We start from the raw sequence: 10,091 nt of genomic DNA, 5'->3' as shown, positions 1-10,091 counted from the left end.
TTTATTATCAACAACCGTGAGCAACTAGGAAAGTTCAATCCCAAAGCTAATGAATGAATCTTTCTTGGATATTCTTCAATATCCAAAGCCTTCAGAGTATTCAACAAACACTGACAGACGATAGAAGAAACTATTCATGTCACTTTTGATGAATCTCAATCAGCTAATTCAAAAACCATCTTAAATGATGAAGATGAATTAGAAAACTGGATGTTCTCTCATTATGGACAACCTGAAGCTTCTTTCAGCGTTCCTCTCAACACTGAAGCCCCATAAGCTAAAGATAAACCATTTATCATTCTAGTTAGTCACACCAACGTGTCTTCTTTAGAGATAGCTGATGTGTCTATTAGCTGTGTTCCTCCCTCTACTTCAGACACTGATCAATCAGTGAATGAAATTCCTTCAGCATCTGAACCTATTTCAGTCACTAAATTTGAGGCTCCTTTAGCAATTGTTCCAACCGTTGAAGACACTGCAGCAGAAGCCTCATCCACTGTTCCTGAACTTCTCTACTCAGATGATAATTCTCTACCAGCTCAGTGATGGACTAAAGACCATCCAATTCATCAAATTCTTGGTGATTCAGGTGTAGTTATTAAGACTCGTCGTGGTCTAGGTAATATCTATCTTTTTGTCAACTTTCTCTCTTTAGTTAAACCCAAGAAGATCAATGATGCTATCTCAGATCCTAGTTGGGTCATTTCCATGCAAGAGGAGCTCAATGAGTTTGATAGGAACAAAGTTTGGTACCTTGTCCTACATCCATCTGACAAGACAATGATAGGCACCAAATGGATCTATCGCAACAAGTTAGATGGAGAAGGTGTGGTAACCTGTAACAAGGCTCGACTTGTTACTCAGGGTTATAGACAAAAAGAAGGAATCGACTATGACGAAACCTTCGCACCAGTGGCTAGACTCGAAGCAATCCGACTCTTCCTAGCCTTTGTTGCCCATAGAGACTTCAAAGTCTACCAAATTGATGTAAAGAGCGTTTTCCTTAGTTGAAAACTTCAAGAGGAAGTTTATGTTGAACAACCTCCAGGGGTTTCTTGACCCTAAGTATCCAAACCACGTCTATAGGTTGGATAAAGCTCTTTATGGGTTGAAACAGGATCCCCGTGTCTGGTATGATACCCTCTCCTCATTTCTCATCTCTGAGAAATTTGTTCGTGGAAAGATTGACCAGACCTTATTTCTTAGGAAAGTTAAAGCTCATATCATTCTAGTTCAAATTTATGTCGATGATATTATTTTTGGTTCCCTTAATCCCTCTTTATATTTTCGATTTAGCTGATCGCATGAAGAAAGAATACCAGAAGTCCTTTGGAAAATTAAAGGTCATATCATTCTTATCTTTTTCTTAAAAGCAAATGATCACTAAACCTTTCCATTTTCAGTGATTCAAATGTTTTTAAATGTCAGTTTTAGTGATTCTCTTATCACTGACACTGAAGTCCTTTTGAAAATATACTCTTCTAAGTTGTTTTCAGTTCTTAAAACAAAACCATCACTGAATCTTTTCTTCTTCATTGATCAAAAAATTTCTAAAAGGTTTTTATCCGGTGATTAACCTATCACTGAATGTGACTCTTCAAAAGTCTTAAAACCTTTTCGTTTTAAAAGAAATAATTAATGAACCGTCTTAATGATGGCATTCTCTGTTACCAATACGAAACGCTTTGAGACGCACAAACAGGTCTGTCACACACGACCTACTTTATCTTCCATCCAATCATGGATGAGAACGTGCGATATTTCTCATCATGGCCTTTCCTCTACCGTCGTATTTTTCCTCTCTCCTACTTTGCTTCTATCTCCTTCTACCTATAAATATGGGATATCTTCCCTCATATTTTCTTTACGCTTACAAAATCTTTGACGAACCTTTGCCAAAAAAAATTTGCAAGCAAGAACTCCAAGAACTCTAAGAACTCGAATCCTTCGACCTTGTACTCAAACTACTCTAAGGTCGATACTTATTTATTTTAAACTTAGATCTGTTCTTTTCTTTCTATGAAACAAATGTTTGAGTTTTTAAGAACCATGTTCTCATTAATAACACATTCTTATTCTTGGTTATAATCTTGTTTCAAAAACACTAATCTACTTGAAAAACTCTAATATCTCATTTGTGGACTTTTTCAAAAGAAGTTTTTTTGTTCTAAAACTTAAAATGATAAACAAATCTTGCACTACTAACAATTGTTATTTCTTATTTCCTTACCGAAATCAGACAATGGCTACCAAGAATGTTAACTTCTCTGTTGAAGACATCTCCTTCAAGGCTAACAACTATGTTTCCTTGTTGGACATTCCAACCAACAAAACTATCTACGAGGATGTTGCTACTTTCCTTTGTATGTCCCCACTAGCCTATGCTCTCAACCATGAACCTGTCATGGTTAGGGAGGCCCTTCAACAGTTCTGGTTGACTGCTGAGGTGGTGCAAGAGGAAGAGAAGCACGGTCGTCAGGTGGAGAAAATCTCATTCACCTTTAACAGGATGATTGTCATCTTTGGCGTGGCCACTTTAAGGCACGCTCTTCGATTTCCCAAGGGTCCCTTCGACAGCGAACCCTCCACTGCTGAAATCATTGCCTGTCTCGATGCAATTGGCTACCAATGGCCAATGAAGAATGACTCCAGCGGTCCCCTCAAGTCGCTGTCCAAGATCGAGAAGAACAAAATGTCAGTGGTCTGCCAGTATCTCTTCTCCCACTTCATCCAATCCATGGGTGGAAAGACTGGCGGACAAGATCAGGCCTCCCGGGTTTCTCTCACCATTGGTGTTTCAGCGATCCAACGTCGCCCAATCAACGACATTGCCGTCATCTTCGACGACCTGGCGCTAAAGCTAAACAAGCGCCAAAGGGAGAAAGTGGTGCTCTACACCAGGTTCCTCTCTATGGTTTTCGCCAAGATCTTTGGCCAAAAATACTCAAAAGAAGGTAACCTCTTGGTCTGCAGGCTTGGATCCAGGATTTTGGATCACAAGCTTAGGGATGGAGATGTTTCACTATCTTCAGTAGTGCAATTCTCTTCCTTCCCTCCTTTTCCTCCTCAGGTGGTCAAGACAAAAGCAAACCCCCCCTGCGTCTATCCTAACCACCAAAACCCCTTCTTCCAAACGTCCATCACAACCAACTCTTGGTTCTCCCCAGAGAGCCAAGAAGGCCAAAAAGGGGATAGCCACATCTCTGGTTGTGACCTCTCAATAGGTCTCAGTTATTGAAACTAGCCTTACCCTCGAAGCGCTTTCAGTTAGTTTCCCTATCTCTTCAGTGATTCCTAACATCACTGTTGTATCAGTGGTACCTCTTCCCACCGCCTCAGTGACTCAAATAACTGAAGGTGAGAATATCAACACCGCCACCGCTGAACACTCACAAACTCTCAGCCACCTTCTTCTCCCCTCCATCCTTGGTCTCAACACATATTCATGAATTATCAGTGCCAACCCTCCCTGATGATGAGACACTCACCACTGGACCTGAGGTAGCTCCTCTTGAGGCTCCTCAGCACACTGGTGCTCATCCTTATGAGTGCATCATGGAGCAAACCAGTGTTAATCCTTCAAATAATGTTGAAGACCCCTCAGGTACTCCACACTCCTACGCTTTCATTTCTTCTAACCTAGAGCTTCTTTTTGCTCACCCTCCTTCTTTTTCAGGTCCATTTGAGCCTCAAGCTATGGACGAAGAGGAGTACGACATGGAAATGGATGTCAAGCTAAGCCTCCCAGCTATTGAGACTGTCCTAATAAAGATGGACGAAGTCCATAAGGACATGCCTTGCAAGGAAGACGTTGTTGCGGACCTCTCAGTTGTCAAGGCTGAAGTCCAATACATAAAGAGCCAACTCTCCTCTCTCCAAGAGGTTGTGCGAGCCAATGCTGAAGCCATAGCTTCTCTCACAAGCAGGGCTGATGACTCACAAGCTCAATCTCTCCATCAGGCAGAGCTCCTACAACAAGTCCTGGTCGCTCTTCACCAACCAGCACCAGTGACTCCTCCTTCCTTCATCGTTGATGATCACGCTCAGCTTCATGAGACACACGAAGCAACAAACAGCCTAGCCAGTACTCTAACACATCTAGAAAAAATGATGGTTCTTCAGATCCACAGCATTGACCAACTCTCTGGCTTATGTTCTCAAGCAATCGCCAGAAACGGGGAGATAAGGTCCAACGCTACTGGACCATCTGCTGAACCTGCTGCTCCAACAACCCAAGACGTTGAGGTTGAAGCTCCTAGAGCTGAAGCTGATGCTGAGGTTGTCTATGATATCCCAACCTCCAGTGAAACTGCTATAGCTGAGGACGTTGATGCCATCCGAGCTGAAGCTCGTGATGATGACCTTTTTATCACCTCTGCACCTGTTGCTGGTGACGTGGAAGATAAAGATGATGATGAGGAAGGTGATTCTTCGGATCTCCCTGACTCCGGCAGCGATCTGGATAACGATGATGACGATGAAGATGACTTCACCATCCAATACCAACGTCCTACCACTGCCACCAAAGGAGTTGCCCTCAGGGATTCCGCATCCCAGGGGGAGCAAAGGGAAGAAGAGTCAGCACCAGAAATACCAGGGGCCTACATCGAAAGGCAAAGGCATCGTTGAAGAAGGGAATTTAAAGGTATTGTTTCAATCCTATCAACCCTTATTTGAAGACTCCACCTCTCAGGTAGTCATCACCTCCATGTATCAACTCGAGATACCTTCTACAACCTGCGGTCGGCTGGAATGGTCCCTGAGAACCCTACCCTCAGCACTCCCACCGACCAGTAGATGACTCAGCTCAGGGAGTTACTCACCAAACTAGAGTTAAAATCTATCTTCGTATCTCTAGTGGTGGTGAGTTCGACTTCCTGATAGAAGCTGAAAGACTTGATGCCTTAAGAGCTGAAGAAGAACTAGAACTTCAAAGGAAGCAGACTGAGGACAGCCTAAAGCTAGCCAAGTTTCTAGCTGAAAAAGTTCTTCCTAAGAGAAAGTCCAAAAAGAAGGTGACTGTTGTCCAAGCCCAAGCTAAGCTCCTATCTCTTGTAGAAGCTGAGCACGAGAAGAACCTGAAGTTGGCTGAGCGGGACAAGCACTGGAGCGAAGCAAGCATGAACAAGAGAATCAGTCCTCACTCAATTAAGAGCGTCGGCCTCAGCGGACGATCAAAAGACGGTGGGATGTTGCTCTCCATGCTCATCACCAGGAACAATCTCGATGTCATGACCGAGTACCCCTCCTATCTAGGCAAATATGGCTACAGCGAATGGCTGGAAAACAGACAAGCCATTCAATGCTCCAAATCTAGACATAAGCCGATTATCTAAGACATCATCAGCGAGCTGATCAAGAAGGTGTACAGGTATGTTACAGTCCCTGAAAGGCCAACACTGAAGAAAGAAGGAAGAAAGAAAAGACCTTCAAGTCCTAATGATGGACCATCCCTGAGGAACGAACATGAAACAAAGTTCTCCTTAGATGAAGTCCTGAAGAATTCTATAAGTCCAGACATCTCTATGATGAATCTTACATTGCCAGCGAAAGGTCCTTATGTACCTAACACTGTGCACTTCAAACCTAAGTTAGGACTTATATTCCTTAACTATGACGGTGAAGTAAGATTTCAGAGAATGTCTGAGTTACATCTATGCCCTATGGAACACCTCGTATATCTCAGGTTCTGGCTAGATGATGACTTAAAAGGAAGAGTGGTGGACCAAAAAATAAGAAGGGAGTTTCTACGTCGAAAAGAGCTTGGAGAAAATGTACCAGGTTACATCAAGTTGATCGACTTAGACTAGTTTTTTTCCTTTGTAATATTATCCATGCACTGTAAACTATATCCTATGTCTACTTTCAGTGATTATTCTTATATTTTGTAAGTCTAGACATGTACTGAAACACTTGTAATATTTCCCTTGAATTTAATATAAGTATTTTCTGTGCGTCACTAAAAAAGATCCCTGAAAAGAGTAATAGGGACACAAGTCAATGAGCTCCAGTGACACTCTTACATTCACTGACAATCTATAAGTCGGTGAATACGCTTTCAGTTTCAGTTTCCTTCTTTTAATTTTTCTTAGACTTATTCTTAAGAAAACTTTCTAAGTATAGACTGACTCACTGAAAAAGATTCCAAAACAGTTAAAAGGGACATGTACTTTATATGTAACTTTTCYTTAMTRTTATTTGATAAGACAACTTTCTTTATGTTGTCTTGTTATCATCAAATAGGGGGAGATTGTTGATCCCCTCTCTCAGTTATTTGATGATAATCCTTTTTTTCCTTATACGAAGTATTTAAGTTTTTGTCTTTCAGTTCCAGCGATCATCACTGAGTCTGTTTAGTGATCACTGAGAACATGTAATGTAAATCTATCAGCSACAGCGATACTTCAAGAAGACAAAACTCACACCAAAGAACCTTCAGCGAAAGTCGAAGACTAAAACTGAAGATTACAGACTGGTGAGTACGTGATCTGAAGCGGTATTCAGTGATTACAACCTGGTCTATACATGTGTGAAGACTGCCCAAGCCTCAGTGAATGTTGAAGAGACCTTCAGGTTATTCCAACATTCAGCGATCAAAAGAAGCTTATTGAGCACGTTTGCTTTTGTCTTGTTCTTATACACACAAAGGACAAACCTATACCCTTTCTAAAGTATAGTACGGTACGGAGCCTATTAGTTGACTCTACTACCCACCAACTTTATGTAAGGATGTCTGCTCATGAAAAGACTTTTGTACTATTCACTATAGCAAAAAACAAGGCTTTCTCTAAAGACTTGACACGTGTTCAAACCCTACTACGTTTCATTAAATGTGCATTTAATGCAATGGGTATAAATAGATGTGTTCTATCTCTATGCAAATACACTTTAATACTTATTCTTGAACCCTAACTTACGTTCATAAGTAAAAGAACACAAATCTAAGAACACAATACGCTTATCTTCAAAAGCAAGTTAGAATCCCTTTTTGTATTCTAAATAGTTCTTACCCAGAAAGAACTAACTTCCTTCTAAGTCTCATACAACAAATCATTTCTCTTTGCTAAGAACTTGTGTGTAACTTAGATTGTTTAGGTAGGTTATTTTTACCTTATCTTTACGCAAACAATCTTGTAAAATCTGTATTGATCTTTCTTTATTAACATATATTTTAAATTTGAAAATTTTACTGTGTTTGTATTCATCCCCTCCTCCTACAGACTATTATATACATCTTGTAGACCCTAACGGGACCAACATAACTTACTAGATACAAAACTTTAGATGGAAGATAAATGAAGAGCTGTTGGATACATAAAGGACGAGGACAAACTTTTATGTCAATTTTATATGCAAATTGCTCTCAAGACCCCATTAATGGTGTGTATCAAACTAGTGACCAATTTTGGTTTTGTGTTGAAGAAACTTACAACAATGAAAATGATACCACTTGGACTGTTCATCCAAAGAGTTCACTCTAATCTCGAGTTCTTATAGAAAAAGCAACAAGAAAACTGCATGCAAGCAATAGGCAATGGAAAAACAGACATCAAGGTGGTGCTTCAAATGTTGATATTGTAAGTGTAGATGTGTACCATATTTTTTAGATTATATTGAATAATTAATTATTCATTTATACAGTTAGGTCAAGCCAAACAGATGTTGTCGGAAGATCCAAAATTCAAGAATGGTTGGAAATTCGATCATGTTTGTAGCATTATTAAAGATTTTGAAAAGTTTCAAGATGAAAATACTCGTACAAAACAAATACCAATATGAATACCAAACCGAGATGGTTAGGATATGTCTTCAGAGTCTGAAAATTTAACCCCTCAATCTGCTAGAAATGCATCCCCAGTGTTGTCTTCATTTTCTTTAAATTTAGAAGATAGTGACGACATAATTGGTGGTTCTATATCTCAACGACCAATAGGGGTGGAAAGAGCAAAGTTGAAACGAAAAACAGATGACCAAACATCAATGCTCGTCAATAACATTGAAGAAGGAAATAGACAACTTTTAGAGCAATTGAAATAGGCATCGACACAAAGGGAACTCTTTTTGGAAATGCAACAAACCAAAGAAGAAAATAAAATATTGTTTAAGGATGTGAACTCAATACATGATCCCAACATATGAGCATATGTCGAGACCGAACAAGTACAAATTTTAGAGAAAAGGACTCAACAACAACATCAACTGACCCCACCTACATCGACTTCATTTGGACCAATCTTTAATGATCTTGGAGGATTTGGAAGCGGGTTACCAGATTATTAGATTTCTAGTAATTTTATTTCGGTGTTATTATGTATTTTTAAATTTTCGTCGATTAAGTTTTCATCTTTTATTATTAACTTATTTTCATCGAATATTTTATCATGTTGTATATTACTTACTTAATTAGAACATAATAAAAAATTAATTAAAAATAATTTATAAATCTCAAAATCGAAGGACGAAAAATGTAATTGAAAAAGTGGTGTAAAAAGTAGTGTAAATGAATAGTGTTAAACCAAATATAGTGCTATTCATTACACTAAATTTAGTGTGGAAAAAAGTGACCCCAGTGGACATGTGAATAGTGAGATTTACACCGAATTTAGTGTTTAGAGTAAGACTTAGTGACCCCATTGGAGATGGTCTTATTTTAGTTTACCTAGCTTCTCAACCTCTTCCAATACCTGAACATAAACCGATAATTAGATAAAGAGAAAATGAAAACAAGAATCATAAGGCGGGTACAACAAAACCTGTTGAATATTCTCACTTGAAAGAGCTCCTGGTTGTACCAATTTAATTGAAAGAGAGGGGCCTCAGAATGGAGCAGATATTTCAAATTTGAAATCGGTGTATACAAGATGGAGAGGGTAGAATTTAGGGAGGAGTTTTAGGGCATAGGTGTAGTATTTGAGACTGAGAGAGTACCCTGCTAAATTGTGGAAATCTAGGAGACAGGTTCTTAAGAAGACAAATTATCAAAAGTAAGGATGGTGTTTTACAAGGAAAAGGGAAGAAGAGAACTCTTTTAGAAGAAAAGGAGGGCTAAAGGTACCAAATTCAGTAGTGGTGGTGTGGGATTAAAAATCTTGTATAAATAATATGTCTCATCACTTATAATTCATAGTTTTTCAAAATTCTTGCATAATGGTAGTACTCTATGCTTTATTACTTGTATTTGAGTTTTTTCCTAAATGCATTTTAAGGTAGTATAAATATACACACATATAAAGTGGATCAAACAAGAACATTATAAAAATAAGTGAACAGGAGGATGACCAAATTGCATGTGATTTTTTACTATGCAAACTAAGGCGTGCCTAGTCACATGTGATATACACGTGTGTTTATCTTACAGGACCATTGATTGCAGTTTTCAGAAGGGTGTAAGTAGGGGCATACTCACCATATAAAAAGGGGAGGCCCTTAGTCAAAAAGATTACCTACGTTAAAAAGTTCTTTTCTACATTGCTTCAGCGTTCCCCCCCATTGCATTCTGCCACTCCCCTAGTCCCCCACCCCAACCTCACGGCTTCACAACATCACCTACAGCCCCCGATCATTGTCGGTGTATTTCTCCAGCCTATAACCTACATCCTCGATTTCTTATTTTCTTCTTTCATAAAATCTTCTCGAGTTCGACTTCTTCTTGAAGAAATATTTAGAGCTCAATTTCTTCCTCCAAAATCTTCTAGCTTAGCCCAAGTCAGTGTTAGATTTCTCTGTTGTTTCATTTAATTTTCGTTTGCTTCCATTTGACGATTTCTTCTTTGTTGTTTTGTTTGATTCAATTTTTCTGCTGTTATTTTTCCTTTGACTTCTACCCTAAGAGTCTAAGATTGTAAAATAGGAGAATACCCATATTTTTCTTATTAAAACGTAGGATATTTGAGCAATAGTGATGAATGTGTTTCCCTTTCGGCTTTTGATGATGTATTTCTAGAATCCCATTATTCTAGTAACATATTACATAGGCATCTTTAGATTATTCTCCATCATTATTCATTTACTTGCTAAATATTATTTGTTGGAGTCTCATATCGGCTAGGCTTGGACTATTTCTTTTATATATATGTTGGAACCTTCTCTTT

The sequence above is a fragment of the Cynara cardunculus genome, unplaced genomic scaffold (assembly GCF_001531365.2).
Source record: "Cynara cardunculus var. scolymus isolate 2C unplaced genomic scaffold, CcrdV1 Un_Scaffold_5847, whole genome shotgun sequence".
Lineage (NCBI taxonomy): Eukaryota > Viridiplantae > Streptophyta > Magnoliopsida > Asterales > Asteraceae > Cynara > Cynara cardunculus.
Note: the sequence above shows the minus strand (reverse complement) of the source record.